Consider the following 17,527-nt stretch of genomic DNA (forward strand, 5'->3'; position numbering starts at 1 on the left):
CCTGACGTCATCGTTGACATGGTTGTCCATTGACCGGAATGCTGTCTTCCGTGCAAAAAAAATGGTTCAAATGGCTCTGAGCACTATGGGACTTAACTTCTGTGGTCATCACTCCCCTAGAACTTAGAATTACTTAAACCTAACTAACCTAAGGACATCACACACATCCATGCTCGAGGCAGGATTCGAACCTGCGACCGTTGCAGTCGCGCGGTTCCGGACTGCGCGCCTAGAACCGCTAGACCACGGCGGCCGGCCTCTTCCGTGCAGAACACGACCGTACGAACATCTGATTCACACTTTGTGTAATTATATCGTGAATTAGACACAGGACGGGGAGACAGTTGTTTGTTGCTTTAATTCTGGACACCAGTGTATGTTTTATATGCACAATAACTAAAATTTCTCTTCCATTCTTTTTTAATGGAGGCATGGTATTCCACTGACCGAGTCAATGAAAACAACCCCCAGCATCCAACTATTATGTATGTGCGTGTCCGTTTGAGCAAAGTACAACTTATGCCACACTAAATGAAATCCGGCGTCCAGCAATCCATGTGGAATGAACTGCGATTTTCGACTTATTCGTTTCATTTTTATGATTTTTCTTATGATTAAATACCTCCAGCTTGGCTAAAGACACAAAATGCAAAAAAAAAAAAAAAAATGCAGAGATAACCGTTCACAGGGAACGCGTTATGCAGATCTTAGTGCCTCTCGCGTCCATCTAGAAAAGATAACCTGAAGATGCCTAAATAAGGCGAAACGCGTCGTTGAAAAATAAAAAAACTAAAATTGCAACCAAGACTGTTTTTAATTAGTAAGGTTTCATACAGTTGTCTGCACGAGAGGTCCACGACGAATCTGGGCAATCTGAGGGGACTCCCACCTTCGGGTTATCCTTGATGGTACGTTTACCTTCCAGCAGCACACGAAACAAGTCAAACAATGTCTGACAGACAGCAGAGTGAAAACTGGAAACAAACTGACGACGCTCCTGCTGTGTAGACAACTCTGCCTACGTACAGCTGTCCGTACACGGGGCAATCTCAGGCGTTGTAAACATTCGAGGAGCGTCTGCAGCTCCTGTGCGTACGATCGACCCGACCGAAACCGTCACAAGCGGCAGGCAGCCTTGCTCGATGCCACCACAAAATGGCTAAACTGTCATCTGAAGAAACACAGTCCAGAGGACACGCGAGAACGACCCGGAAAAAGCAGACTTGAGCAGCCAATGCTGGAAAGTCGTGTGGCTAAGGCCTCCCGTCGGGTAGACCGTTCGCGGGGTGCAGGTCTTTCGATTTGACGCCACTTCGGCGACTTGATCGTCGATGGGGATGAATTGATGTTGATTAGGACATCACAACACAGAGTCCCTGAGCGGAGAAAATCTCCGATCCAGCCGAGAATCGAACCCGGGCCCATAGGATTGACATTTTGTCGCGCTGATCACTCAGCTACCGGAGGCGGACGCTGGAAAGTAAATGCTACCAGATACAAAATGATTTCTATAGGTGGTGCTGCGGAGCTCGACCGTATTTAAAGAATGGCATCATGGAGCCGAGGGAAGCTGTTGCGATGAATATTTGTTTTTAGTTAAGGGGGGGGGGGAGGGGTAGGACGTCAAAAATTTAAAAGAATAGTTTGATGTACAAAACATATACAGGGTGATTCAAAAAGAATACCACAACTTTAGGAATTTAAAACTCTGCAACGACAAAAGGCAGAGCTAAGCACTATCTGTCGGCGAATTAAGGGAGCTATAAAGTTTCATTTAGTTGTACATTTGTTCGCTTGAGGCGCTGTTGACTAGGCGTCAGCGTCAGTTGATGCTAAGATGGCGACCGCTCAACAGAAAGCTTTTTGTGTTATTGAATACGGCAGAAGTGAATCGACGACAGTTGTTCGGCGTGCATTTCGAACGAAGTATGGTGTTAAACCTCCTGATAGGTGGTGTATGAAACGTTGGTATAAACAGTTTACAGAGAATGGGTGTTTGTGCAAAGGGAAAAGTTCTGGACGGCCGAGAACGAGTGATGAAAATGTAGCACGCATCCAGCAAGCATTTGTTCGCAGCCCAGATGTTAGAGAATTGGCTGTTCCCTCAGCTCGAACAAGAAGCACAACAATTCATATTTCAGCAGGATGGAGCGCCACCACATTGGCACTTATCTGTCCGTAACTATCTGAACGTCAACTACCCGAGGCGATGGATCGGCCGCCAGGCAGCCCGTGACAGAGCACTTCATCACTGGCCTCCAAGAAGCCCTGATCTTATTTTTTCTTATGGGGGTATGTTAAGGATATGGTGTTTCGGCCACCTCTCCCAGCCACCATTGATGATTTGAAACGAGAAATAACAGCAGCTATCCAAACTGTTACGCCTGATATGCTACAGAGAGTGTGGAACGAGTTGGAGTATCGGGTTGATATTGCTCGTGTGTCTGGAGGGGGCCATATTGAACATCTCTGAACTTGTTTTTGAGTGAAAAAAAACCTTTTTAAATACTCTTTGTAATGATGTATAACAGAAGGTTATATTATGTTTCTTTCATTAAATACACATTTTTAAAGTTGTGGTATTCTTTTTGAATCACCCTGTATATCTGAGAGATTATAAGGCACGTTATTTGGTCTTAAGTGTACCAAGATGCAGCGCCGCACTACATTCTTCTGTAATACGTAAGTGTATTTCGCTCTGTAGAATTCGAATGTTTATATTTGCTCCAGAGATTGTAATACGTGAAACAAAGGACTATTGATATCCATACTTTCTTTGCTGCTATCGACGTGCATTGTTTTGGTTGCCGGTTTTTTTTTTGTTCTCTGTTGTGAAAGGCTTGCAGTGTGGTGTTGTGAATTTCGGAACGATTTTCATTTGGCTGTGTTCTTTTGTGGCATATTATCGCACAAGATGCCTAGAATTGGTTGCTTCAACCGTAAACAACGTCTCCAGGGCAATAGATACACAGTGTAAGACGTCACGGTCTCCTGACCTTCATTGCTGACATATTCCGATCTCAAAATCATGTTCCGCACATCAAGACGCTTCATTCGAACCCAAACTCGATAAGATAAAGTCAATGTTGTATAAATTCATGTAAACGATATGCAATTGACAAGTGAGCGCACCGTGGTTCAAATACTCGAGGCTGGCGTGCACACATACAGTCCAGACACGACGGTCACAGAGGCTTTTAGTTCGGGAGAGAGGCCGCACAGTGGGACGCTAGGCCCTTCAGAGGACGACCCGGCCCATGTCGGCCGGTGACCGCCCATGTAGCGGACAGTGTGGGCCCGAGTGAAAGGGGGGTAACGACACCGTGTTCGGCTTAAAAAAGCAAATTCTGCTACATTGTGTGGGAGCGTCCACCCTACGCATTCTTTACACACAGCACGCAGTTTCAGAGATTTTCACAGGGAGACAGCAAACGCCAAACGCCGATACTACAGATTTCCGGATTGGTCGCCTTAAACGAAACGTCATTCTCCCGTTTTAGAAGAGCAATGCTGATTGGCAAACGATATTTCTGCCGCCTTGAGCTGAAGGAGTAATGGAAGAGACCAAAAGATACACCCCTTCATGTCTGGCGTGGAGAGGCGCCGTTCCGTTGTCGCTCTTGGAGCGAGGAACAAGTCTCTCCTCAGTACCTCACTGGGAGAGCACCTCTGTCGAGAGTGAATCGAAGTGCGACTCTCTATATTGAGTCCTTGCGATTAAGCGTCGTTCACTGTGTTGGCCACCACACTTATTGTGCGGTGTGATGGACAGAGTTATAGTTAAACGCCTGCGAGCGAATTTTGAGTGGCATCATGGTGGACTGGTTATCTGACCGGTGTACAACGCCAATTGTTAGACTAGGGGCGAATAGGAATCCTTGACCTCATCAAGGCATAGGGAGAGTTTGATTGGCGAAGGTCAATCCAGATAGAACGAGGGTTATCTTATTTGTCAACAGCGAGCGGCGCAGACAGCAGTCATCGCAGCTTATGGTATTGTGCGCTACAGCTATTGCGAGCCCCATATTTCCTCCACAACAGTACACTTCACTGCATTTCACATGCGACAGCCTCGATCGCACCTAGCAACATTCTAAAGTATAATTATTCAAGTTGAGTAAGCGCACCTCTCAGTCATTCTGCCAAGCTAACAACCATCTTAAACTTTGTGTAGAAATTTCATTAGCGAATCCTATCCTTGAAAAGTAACTTCACATTCCGAAAAGAACCAGGATATAACTTGTTCAATTCATAACTGAAAGTGTCATTGTGATTTCTCAGAATTTTTGCAAAATAAATAATAACTATCGTTAGTTTCATGTTTTTCTTACACTAACTAGCACTACTCCAGTACCCAAGTATCCCACTAGTTACGTAAGAAATTTTGTGAATTTTTGTGTCATTTCCTTACAGCAGACGACTCCAGAAGATATTTATTGCTGAAAGTTCTTCAGGCATTTCTCTTTAGAACGTTAGGAGCGTCTGCCTGACTTCTGTAGTAATGTGGGGGTGAAAATTGCATCTTGCAGGAGCCACAGGGTAAAGGATACATCTCAGATTAATCCGTTGTGCAGAATAACAGAATACCAGATCAACCCCACACCGCTCAGAACAGGAAAGGGTGCTACAACAAATGTTAGACCAGTGGTTCAAGACTACAACCAAAGGTCAATTGCTGGTGGTGAAGAATATCATCACAGGAATTCTCTACCAACTGCTGCAATAGAAGCCATCAAACCTATATTCAGAGACTTTGCAAATGAAAACTTATTCAAGAAATGTCTTCATGGCAGTACTCAAAACCCTAATGAAAGTTTTAACCAATGTGTATGGGGAATATTGCCAAAAACCATTTTTGTGGGAAGAAATGCACTTGCTGTTGGTATCTATGATTTAGTTTCATGTTTCAATTATGGTGTGCAAAGCAGGAAATATGTTTTAGGGAAAATAGGAATTAAGCCCGGAGTGAACTGCAGCAGAGAAGCAATTTTTGGAGGTGATAAAATCAAGAAGAGTGCATCATAGGAATGTGGAAAGGAAGAAAACATTCAGAAAATGAAAAAGAACCTGCTTATGGTGCTGGACAGTTCTAAAAGGATGCCAAATACAAGAAGAAACTTTAATGGCCACTTTCTGCAAAACACAAATTCTGTACTTAGGTACATGTAACATCCAAAATAAATATCCTATTACTTTCAAACTTGGTATTTTTATCAAGCACAAACTCTTTAATGCCAAACTCTTGAATTTTCCAAATCTATTAAAAACTGTGGTAAAAATTGAGACAACTAAGTGTAAAATTTGAGTTTTTCTAAACATGAAATTTAAAATGTAACCGCTCATTCATTTTTTTCATAAATTGAATAAATTGTAGAGTTCCATACACGTGTAAGTGTGGTTTCTGTGCCGTGCAAAATTCATCGAAGAATCTCTCTTACTTATGAAGAAAAATGTACCTATAGCAAGAAATGCAGCCAATAGTAAGTGAAAGATATGGTGAAATTTCACATTAAAAAATTATTTTGTTATGCTTTTGAGCTTCCACTGCTATGAGTGTGAATCCTGAATTCTTCCTGACCATGCTGACAAAGTCTTATGAATTTATTTGTAAAAGTATAGACAGTGGAAATTAAAATGTCCTGTGGCGCCTCTCCTGCTCCAAGTCGGCCCGTCTGACGTCCTACGCCCCTTAAGCGGTCAAGGGACCACCTTCAAGTCAAGAATTAACGCTATACGTGTGTGTGACGGATGCTCAACTGGAAAATAATTTTTTTAAGTCGAACAGATCATATCTCTATCGATTCAGTGAACTACGTCCATGCGTGGCAGGCAGATAATCACCAGTATCCTGCCATACCACTTTACCACGTTGCTAAAATCACATGAAGTTACGCAAAAAAGTTTACTTTGTTTTATTTTTACAACTGCTACGAAACTTGTACTACCGATGGAGCGCACCAACATCCGGAAGGTGCGCGCGTCGCACGCGGTGCACCAGAGGGAAGGTAACGTGCGAGGTGCGAGGTGCGAGGTCTGCTCGGCCACCCCTGGTGCACCAACTGACTGCCACAGGGACTCGGCTTTAGTTGGTATGCTCTACCGTCGTTTCAAGTTTCGTGGCAGTTGTAAAAACAAAACAAAACAAAGTCTTCGCGTAACTGCGATTTTAGCGATGGGGTAAAGTGGTATGATGGGACAGCGGTGGTTACCGGTTTGCCACGCACGGACGTACTTGACTAAATCGATATCTATGGTGATCCGTGAAGACGTTACGAACTTTCAGAGATGATGGAGAAGGGTAAATGTATCAATTTGAGGTAAGGGGCCCTAGTCTAGAAACGACCGAGTTGAAATTTACAAGCGGAAATCGTTCTGATACCTCTGATAGCGGAATACACGTAACGGCACTATTTTTGTTAAGACTGTAGTGTAGCCAACTTTTCAGAGGTGATAGTATGTATCAAAACAAAAAATAAATGCGTAGTAAACACGAGCTCTAAAACGCATACATTGGGAGAGCGATAAACACTTGTTCACTTCACTACTGTGAAACACACCTCTTCTACTGAGCAAGTTCCAATAGCTCTGAAGGTGTGCATTTTGGAGCCCAGGTTCGCTGGAATTTTTTATTTTCTCGGTCCACATTACCATCATCATCATCATCATCATCATCATTTAAGACTGATTATGCCTTTCAGCGTTCAGTCTGGAGCATAGTTCCCCTTTATAAAATTCCTCCATGATCCCCTATTCCATGCTAACATTGGTGCCTCTTCTGATGTTAAGCCTATTACTTCAAAATCATTCTTAACCGAATCCAGGTACCTTCTCCTTGGTCTGCCGCGACTCCTCCTACCCTCTACTGCTGAACCCATGAGTCTCTTGGGTAACCTTGCTTCTCCCATGCGTGTAACATGACCCCACCATCTAAGCCTGTTCGCCCTGACTGCTACATCTATAGAGTTCATTCCCAGTTTTTCTTTGATTTCCTCATTGTGGACACCCTCCCGCCATTGTTCCCATCTACTAGTACCTGCAATCATCCTAGCTACTTTCATATCTGTAACCTCAACCTTGTTGATAAGGTAACCTGAATCCACCCAGCTTTCGCTCCCATACAACAAAGTTGGTCGAAAGACTGAATGGTGCACAGATAACTTAGTCTTGGTACTGACTTCCTTCTTGCAGAAGAGAGTAGATCGTAGCTGAGCGCTCACTGCATTAGCTTTGCTACACCTCGCTTCCAGTTCTTTCACTATGTTGCCATCCTGTGAGAATATGCATCCTAAGTACTTGAAACTGTCCACCTGTTCTAACTTTGTTCCTCCTATTTGGCACTCAATCCGTTTATATCTCTTTCCCACTGACATTACTTTCGTTTTGGAGATGCTAATCTTCATACCATAGTTCTTACATTTCTGATCTAGCTCTGAAATATTACTTTGCAAACTTTCAATCGAATCTGCCATCACAACTAAGTCATCCGCATATGCAAGACTGCTTATTTTGTGTTCACACATCTTAATCTCACCCAGCCAGTCTATTGTTTTCAACATACGATCCATATATAATATGAACAACAGTGGAGACAGGTTGCAGCCTTGTCTTACCCCTGAAACTACTCTGAACCATGAACTCAATTTACCGTCAACTCTAACTGCTGCTTGACTATCCATGTAAAGACCTTTAATTGCTTGCAAAAGTTTGCCTCCTATTCCATAATCTCGTAGAACAGACAATAACTTCCTCCTAGGAACCCAGTCATATGCCTTTTCTAGATCTATAAAGCATAGATACAATTCCCTGTTCCATTCATAGCACTTCTCCATTATTTGCCGCAAGCTAAAGATCTGGTCCTGACAACCTCTAAGAGGCCTAAACCAACACTGATTTTCATCCAATTGGTCCTCAACTAATACTCGCACTTTCCTTTCAACAATACCTGAGAAGATTTTACCCGCAACACTGATTAAAGAGATACCTCTGTAGTTGTTACAATTTTTTCTGTTTCCATGTTTAAAGATTGGTGTGATTACTGCTTTTGTCCAGTCTGATGGAACCTGTCCGGACTCCCAGGCCATTTCAGTTACCCTGTGTAGCCATTTAAGACCTGACATTCCACTGTATTTGATGAGTTCTGACTTAATTTCATCCACCCCAGCTGCTTTATTGCACTGCAATATATTGACCATTTTCACCACTTCCTCAAATGGGATCCTATTTCCATCCTCATTCCTATCCCATTCTACCCCGAAATCTGAAACATTACTGATCGTATTTTCACCTACATTGAGCAACTCTTCAAAATATTCCCTCCATCTGCCCAAGGAATTCACAGGATTCACAAGCAGTTTTCCTGACTTGTCCAAAATACTTGTCATTTCCTTCTTACCTCCCTTTCGAAGACTGCTAATTACACTCCAGAATGGTTTTCCAGTAGCTTGACCCAAAGTCTCCAACCTGTTTCCAAAGTCTTCCCAAGATTTCTTCTTGGATGCTGCAATTATCTGTTTGGCTTTGTTTCTTTCTTCAACATAACTTTCTCTGTCTACCTGAGTTCTAGTATGTAGCCATTTTTGATACGCCTTCTTTTTCCTTTTACAGGCTGCCTTGACTGTGTCATTCCACCAAGCTGTTTGCTTCATCCTACCTTTACACACTACTGTTCCAAGACATTCTTTAGCCACTTCTGGTACTGTGTCCCTGTACCTTGTCCATTCCTTTTCCAATGACTGTAATTGACTACATTCAACTAACTGGTTCCTTTCTGAGATCATTGTTATGTACTTGTGCCTGATTTCCTTATCCTGAAGTTTCTCCACTCTTATCCTCCTACATATGGACCTGATTTACCTGATGGGTAAATTTGGAGAGGATATGGAGGCCAACAGGAACGGGAAACAACTCTTGGATTTCTGTGGCAGTATGGGCTTAGTAATCACAAACTCCTTTTTTAAACATAAGAACATTCACCGGTATACTTGGGAAGGCAGGGGAACCAGATCTGTCATTGACTATATAATAACAGATCAGGAATTCAGGAAGGCTGTGAGGGACACACGTGTATTCAGGGGATTCTTTGAAGACACTGATCATTATTTAATCTGCAGCGAAATTGGTATTGTGAGGCCGAAAGTGCAGGAGATCAGGTCCACATTACCTCCTCCAAAAATTTGGAAACCATTGAGCTTGCAGTAGAAGAGAAGTGTTTCACAGTACCGAAAATGAAGGAATACCTATAGTTCTTAAAGTATGCATTTTAGGGCCTTTATTTACTAGACAATTTCTTTCTTTTTTTGGTCCACACTACCACCTCTGAAAGTTGCCTATCCTACAATCTTAGCAACAACAGTGCCAGTACGTGTACACTACCGTCGAAGATATCAGAATGATTTTCGCTTACAACTTTCGACTTGGTCGTTTCCGAACCATGGCTTTTTACCTCATACTGATACATTTACCCTTTTCGCCATCGGTGAAAGTTTGTAACATCATCACGGAATTACCCTGTACGTATACCATAGGAGTAATGAACGTTAATAAAGTTCACCGTGAGGAAGGCTGTAACCTTCCACTTAAGAAAATACTTTCTGACTGCGCAGATCCCACCGTCGGTAACGATGCAGACATTCAAGTGAGAATCAGTTACGTATTTAACGCCGGGGAACTTTCCACAAGCTTGTTGTATTCGTGGTGTTCATCCGTGACCTGAAGACGCTCCCTTGCGGGAAGTTACTTGCCTGGAAATAAATTCTTTAAATCGTCAGACGAACTTCGGAATGACAGATATCGAAATAAGTCACCGCAGGATGGAAAAGCAACAGAAATCTGTCAACAGAGGAAAGGCCGTTGGACCTGACGAGAGTCTACGTAGAGTATGTCAAAGAAGCGGCTGCTCTTCCAGCTGAACTGTAGCGTAGATCTCTCCAGGACCGAAGCGTTCCGAACGATTGGAAAAAGGCACATCTCATCCTGTTTTCAAGAAAGGTCGTCAACAGAGGCATAAAACTATAGGCCTACATCTCTGACGTATGTCTATTGTAGGATTCTATACCATGTTTCAGGCACGTGTTTTATGACAATTTTTGGGATCGAAACTCTCGTCTATAGGAATCAACGTCGGTTCAAAAAGCAACGATCGTGTTGAAACCCAGTTCGACATGTTCGCCCACGAGACACAGAAAGCAGTAAACATCGGCGTCCAGGCCGATTGCCGCGTTCCTCGACTTCCGTAAGGCGTTCGGTACAGTACCGAACTGCCGCCTAGTGAACAAAATACGAGAACGCGGAACATCAGACCAGCTGTGTGACTGGATCGAAGAGTTTCTAGTAAAGGGAACACAGAATGTCATTCTGAACGGAGAGAAATCTTCAAATGTAAAAGCAGCTTCGGACGTACCTCAAGGCAGTGCTATAGGCGCAATCATTTTCGCAGTGTACTGAAAAGACATAGTAGGTAACGTTGGAAGTCCAAGAAGGCTTTTCGCGGATCATGCTGTTGTGTACACTGAAAACGCAACACTAGAAAATTGTAACGGATCGCAGGAAGGCCCACAAAAGGTCGACGTTTGCTGAAGGGATTGGCAGCTAACCTTCAACATAAAAAAACGTAACGTATCGCGAACACACAGACAGAAAGAATTATTATGGTTTTTTTTAAGATTGCAAAACAGTAATTCGAAGCAGTCACGTCCAGAAAGTGCCTAGTAGTATGCAGACGGTTTAAAGTGGAAAAAGGATATAAAACTAATCACTATAAGGCAGATTACAGACTGAGATTCATTGGAAGAATCCTGTGGATATGTAGTCCATCAAGAAGAAATGAGGTACCTTACGAAAGTGGCGGATGTGTGCAGGTGCGAGAGGGTTCAGCAACATCGCGATCCTACCGCGTAACTGGTCACAGCGAGTCAAAGTTTAAGTTTGCCGGTATGTTACATGGATCAATGGGAGCATTGTAGACGACAACGGAAACGACGGCTTAACATCTGCGACGAACTGTAAAGTTGTTTTATTTTCTTTGATGTTAGAAACATTCTGATGCATTGTCCAGTGAGATTATTAGTGAAATTTATTGCCGTAATAAGTGCTCTACGTAGGAATTGTAGGTACCTGATCTTTTCATTATGCTCAGTCATTGTCACCTACTTAGGACAGCATTCCTTTCGAGTTGATGAACACCCGAGTGTCGTTGTTCACACAGCTAAAATAGAAGTGTTAAAAATATTGCCAGTGTTGTTTGTTTTTTAAAATTTTAGCTGAAAGCAGAGAATAATGAAGCCTCGAGAAGTTATCAGTGTTGTTCAATAATATTTAGAGGCAAAGTCCTTCTTGTTAACTGATTGATGGCAAAAAAAGTATACAAACTAAAATTAAAGTAAGTGTGAAAATCTCAAATTTAAGAAAAGAGTAAATTAAATTAAAATATTTCGTATCTGTTTCCATTGTAATAATGCTGTTGTTGATTCCTATTTCGGCGTTATCAATCTGTTGAAAGCCAACAGTTGCTTATTTGATCCAGTAAATTTTCGTACTAATTACAATCTATTCAAAATACTTAGCTTGCCTTGTCCAGGAAACTAGTGCACCGTTAAGACATTACGTAAATTGTTGTCGTAACAGAACACCTACTACCAATCAGTCATTTACCTTCTAATAACGAGTTCAGATACCTTTCTCCAAATTAACATAGCCGAATTTTAGATTATTCAGACAGTTGCTTTCTTTAATCATCATTATTTCGTAACGTATTGTGCTGTCGGAAATGTGCGAGACATGCAGACAAACGATGACATATTCATTGCTGTCAACATTATTGATCAGATAGTGGACAGACAGTCCGAAATCGGGCTGGCGACCGCATTAATTAATTTGTGTATTATTTCAGTTAGATTCGTGATGGACTACCTCGTTTCGCTTCGTATCTTATGTGAGTGATGGCACTGTTTTAATCCAAAAAAGTCGAATCTGCAGGAGTGGAATATATATATATATATATATATATATATATATATATATATATATATATATATATATATATATATATTGGAAAGTCTTGTTGTACACCCCAGTCCGCTAACAGGTCAAATTTTAAAATCTTGAAAATGGCTGCGAAGCAGCAACGGTGTAAATCTGAAGAACCGGTTGCAAAACAAAAGTTTATTAGCCCTTGACCTGGGTGTCCATAATTCTAAAAATATCTTATTCAGAAGAATGTGGTGTAACAAGGCCCCTTCCTGAAGCAGATACGTTTAAGCTGTAGATAATCTGCGAGTGTATTTACGTTTTTTCCAATTTTTTGCTGCAGATCTGATGATGGTCATTGTAGATCGAAACCGGTAATCTGTTAAGAAAAAGTTTGTGTCCATAGACGTAAATTAAAGGAAACTTGATATTTTTAGAAATATCGAAACTTAAGTCAGGGGCTAATAAACCTTTGCTTTGAAAACGGTTGGCTGATTTTCTCAAACTGTTCAGGTAAAAAAAATTTTCTTCGGAGACGGTAGTCTCATCCGAAATCAAGTTCATTAGGCGTACGCGAGCACGGCCATATTACAGCGTTAACCGAGTAATAATCGGGGAGGTTAGAATCCAAAGAAGAGCATCGCGTTCCGTTACAGCTTCGTGTAGCAAGCTCCAGTGGCAGACACTGTAAGAAAGCGTTCTGCACGACGACGGCTGTTAGTTCCGGGAGCGTACCTTCCCACGAGAGGTCCTCTTCGGTCCTCTCACGAAAAGACAGTTAAGATAAAATTAGAGAGATTAGAGCCCATACGGAGGCCTGCCAGCGACTGGAACGGGGAAGGGAGTCACTCTGGCACACAACGTACCCTCCGCCACACACCGTAAGGTGGCTGGCGTAGTACGCTCGAAGATGCAGGCGTAGGAGTATTCATTACAAAACGGCTCTCGCCGATGCACGCTACAGGTGGGGGAGACGCCGGCCAGCGTCGGCGGCCCCGGACTCACCGGGCGCTGTGGGGCGGAGTGGCGGGCGGCGGGGGCGGCGGGGGCGGCGTCGGCGGCGGTGGCGGCAGTGGCGGCGGCGGTCGCGTGCTCGCGGCGCCGGGCATGTCCTCACACTGGCTCCAGCGCTCCAGCGCTCCAGGGCGCTGCCGGCCCCGGCCCCAGCCCCAGCCCTGCTCTCTCGCCGCAATTGGCGCTCATTCGGCAATCATCCCATCCAGCGCGCAGCGCCGCCCACGCACCCTCCGTGCGGCAGTCGGCATCTGACGGACAGCCGCGTCACCGAGGAGAGGAGGAGCAGCAGGAGCGGCACAAGGGCAGCGCCGCGCCGCGGAGAGGCGGCAGGCCCACTTCCTCATCAACCGCGCCGCCGTTCCCACAGGGCCGTCAACCCGAGCCGGCGTCGTCTGCTGCCCTGACCGCCTCGAGACAGCGCGCTGCTCGCCTGCCATCCATGATAGTGGCGCGCGTCGGCCTCCGCCGGGGCCCCACGAGAGATACGGGCCCCGCGACGACCTCGTGACGTCACACTAGTAGTCTTGTCCGCCACACTAGAGCCGTCGGCACACGGACCGTGCTGTCGAACGTCAACGTTGAGCGTGCCAAGCTGAGCGTGCTGCCGAACGCTCAGGAACGATTGTATTTGTGTATACGGTACATGGGCCCCAAAAGGGTATACATGATCGCAACGCACTCCAGCGGCAGTTGAGGGATGTTTCTAGTTCATAAATCACACTGTTTACTTAACGGGTGTCAGGAAGTCGTTTCTGAAAGTATTTGTATGGAGTGTAACCATGTATGGAAGTGAAACATGGACGATAACCAGTTTGGACAAGAAGGGAATAGAAGCTGTCGAAATGTGGTGCTACAGAAGAATGTTGAAGATTAGGTGGGTAGATCACGTAACTAATGAGGAGGTGTTGAATAGGATTGGAGAGAAGAGGAGTTTGTGGCACAACTTGACTAGAAGAAGGGATCGGTTGGCAGGACATATTCTGAGGCATCAAGGGATCACAAATTTAGCATTGGAGGGCAGCGTGGAGAGTAAAAATGTAGAGGGAGACCAAGAGATGAATACACTGAGCAGATTAAGAAGGATGTAGGTTGCAGTACGTACTGGGAGATGAAGGAGCTTGCACAGGATAGAGTAGCATGGGGTGCTGCATCAAACCAGTTTCAGGACTGAAGACCGCAACAACAACAAACTTAATGGGCGCGAGTAAAATTCCGATATTAGCTCTATTAAAACGCACATTTCCTCCATCGTCCACGAAAAGGAAAGTACCATGTCCAATCAATAAGGACACAGACTTCTAAAACTTCCATTACAAACAGTGCGATACAAATTCGGAATACTTCTTCGCATAAGATAAAACTAGTAAAACTTCAAGGTCAGTCTTACTTAATGACTGTTCTTACCCAGTAGCAGAATCTCTGTAACATGTGAATTAAGAAGCTTGTAAGAAAAAGGAGCAAAATATCTTTATACAAGTAGTACAAGCTGTCCTTTAGATTAACCCAATCGAACGAAGTCACCCCTCAAAAAAAGGTGAACTTATATTTACATAACATCAAATATTATAGTATATACTTATATTAACGATGATAATGGAATGTAGTCGAATTAGGTCAGGTGATGCTGAGAGAATTAGATTAGGAAATGAGACACTTAAAGTAGTAAAAGAGTTTTGCTATTTGGGGTGCAAAATAACTGATGATGGTCGAAGTAGAGAGAATATAAAATGTAGACTGGCAATGGCAAGGAAAGCGTTTCTGAAGAAGAGAAATTTGTTAACATCGAGCATAGATTTAAGTGTCAGGAAGTCGTGTCGTTTCTGAAAGTATTTGCATGGAGTGTAGCCATGTATGGAAGTGAAACGTGGACAATAAATAGTTTGGACAAGAAGAGAATAGAAGCTTTCGAAATGTGGTGCTACAGAAGAATGCTGAAGATTAGGTGGGTAGATCACGTAACTAATGAGGAGGTATTGAATAGGATTGGGGAGAAGAGAAGTTTGTGGCACAACTTGACTAGAAGAAGGGATCGGTTGGTAGGACATGTTCTGAGACATCGAGGGATCACCAATTTAGTGTTGGAGGGCAGCGTGGAGGGTAAAAATCGTAGAGGGAGACCAAGAGACGAATACACTAAGCAGATTCAGAAGAATGTAGGTTGCAGTAGGTACTGGGAGATGAAGGAGCTTGCACAGGAGAGATTAGCATGAAGAGCTGCATCAAACCAGTCTCAGGACTGAAGACCACAACAACAACAACTTATATTAAACTAATAATAAAGTATCAGAACCTAATAACAATGCATGTTCGGAAATAAAAATTACGAGTATCAAGACACGAACCACCACCCCAACCTGCAACTCAATACAAGACAGTGATGCTACTCATTACGCTAAACCAACAACACGCGCCTTGTAACTAATCACAGTATGTTACCCTTGCAGAAAACCTTATCGTAGATAAGATTAAATTTAATTATAACAAATTGTACCAAGAACATTGCGTTTTGGGTGGATCTTCAGTGTGTCACTGCCTTAAAATAGCCTACTCTGATAATACGCAAGTTACAACAATTCTTTTGCCACGAATATGATGTTTCTCATTATTTTATTGGAACGAATCACACAGTTAACAACGGATTTTCCAGTGATTCTCAATTTGCTGGTGCTCATGAACGGCATATATACTTATAGGCTTGAATGGCGCCTCACAACTCTTATACTGAAGGGAGGCGGCGTGCGTGTGACGTAGGTGGCGTTGTGCCATGTCATTGGTAAACGCTCAGACGCACGCTCAGAATATCTGACATGCCAGATATTGCTGTGCACGTTTGGAAAGACCCCCGAACGTGCTGTTCCACGCTATGACGTCAGAAACTCGGCACGCTCAACGCTCAACGTTCGGATGCATGGTCCGCGTGCTGACGTAGCGAACGCTCGGTTCCGTGCAGGGCTCGCTACAGGTCTTAAAATTTTCGCGTGCTATCGACATCTCGCACGCCTTTAAACGTGTAGTTTATGGTCATTAAACTCGTCCGAAACAGTTACGCGCTTCCCGCAGGAGAGGCTGCTGCCACTCCTAAGACCTGTAGTGTTACGTGCTGTGACGTACGCGCCACGGCCCGTCTTTCTCCTGCGCCTCGGCCTCCACCGCTGACGTCACGCCAGGGAAGTGGTGTGAACGCGCCACTCGGCTGTACGGGACCAGCGCAGTGGAGAGTCGGCAGAGTGGCAGAAACAAGCTACTGTGCTTAGGAGTCCCCGCGACCACACCGCAAATGAAGCTGCCCCATTTGTCCGACTGTCGACGCGGACTGCCCGCTGTACCACATCTAATGGTTCAAATGGCTCTGAGCACTATGGGACTTAACTTCTGGAGTCATCAGTACCCTAGAACTTAGAACTACTTAAACCTAACTAATGGTTCAAATGGCTCTGAGCGCTATGGGACTTAACATCTGTGGTCATCAGTCCCCTAGAACTTATAACTACGTAAACCTAACTAACCTAAGGACATCACACACATCCATGCCCGAGGCAGGATTCGAACCTGCGACCGTAGCAGTCGCACGGTGCCGGACTGAGCGCCTTAACCGCGAGACCACCGCGGCCGGCTAAACCTAAATAACCTAAGGACATCACACGCCCACCCATGCCCGAGGCAGGATGCGAACCTGCGACCGTAGCGGTCGTGCGGTTCCAGACTGTAGCGCCTAGAACCGCTCGGTCACCCTGGCCAGCTGTACCACATCTACATCTACGTGATTAGTCTGCTATTCACAATAAAGTGCCTGGCAGAGGGTTCAATGAACCATCTTCATGCTGTCTCTCTACCGTTCTACTCTCGGACGGCACGCCGGAAAAACGAGCACTTAAATTTTTCTGTGCAAGCCCTGATTTCTCTTATTTTATCGTGATGATCATTTCTCCCCATGTAGGTGGGTACCAACAGAATGTTTTCGCAAATGGAGGAGAAAACTGGCGATTGAAATTTCATTAGAAGATCCCGCCGCAACGAAAATCGTCTTTGTTTTAATGATTGCCACTTCAATTCACGTATCATGTCTGTGACATTATCTCCCCTATTTCGCGATAATACGAAACGAGCTGCCCTTCTTTGTACTTTTTCGATGTCATCCGTCAGTCCCACCTGATGCGGATCCCACACCGCACAGTAATACTCCAGAATAGGGCAGACAAGCGTAGTGTAAGCATTCTCTGTGGTAGACCTGTTGCACTTTCTAAGTGTTCTGCCAATGAATCACAGTCTTTGGTTTGCTCTGCCCACAATATTATCTATGTGATCGTTCCAATTTAGGTTATTTGTTCGAATCCTGCCTCGGGCATGGATGTGTGTGATGTCCTTAGGTTAGTTAGGTTTAAGTAGTTCTAAGTTCTAGGGGACTGATAACCACAGATGTTAAGTCCCATAGTTCTCAGAGCCATTTGAACCATTTTTTAGGTTATTTGTAATTGTAATCCCTAAGTATTTAGTTGAATTTGGAGCCCTCCGATTTGTATGACTTACCGCCTAATCAAAATTTAGC

At 44.0% G+C, this 17,527-nt stretch overlaps 1 protein-coding gene across 1 annotated transcript in view; it reads right to left on the bottom strand.

The window, feature by feature from the left end:
• LOC126412554 (synaptic vesicle glycoprotein 2B) overlaps positions 1-13,008 on the bottom strand; it is a 556,944-nt gene extending 543,936 nt beyond the window's left edge. Inside the window, exon 1 of the mRNA XM_050082206.1 lies at positions 12,970-13,008. The gene's annotated coding sequence lies outside the window, so the exon portion shown is untranslated. The remainder of the gene's footprint in view (positions 1-12,969) is intronic.
• Positions 13,009-17,527: the final 4,519 nt, after the last annotated feature.

Source organism: Schistocerca serialis, chromosome 7 (assembly GCF_023864345.2).
Source record: "Schistocerca serialis cubense isolate TAMUIC-IGC-003099 chromosome 7, iqSchSeri2.2, whole genome shotgun sequence".
In the NCBI taxonomy this organism is placed as follows: domain Eukaryota; kingdom Metazoa; phylum Arthropoda; class Insecta; order Orthoptera; family Acrididae; genus Schistocerca; species Schistocerca serialis.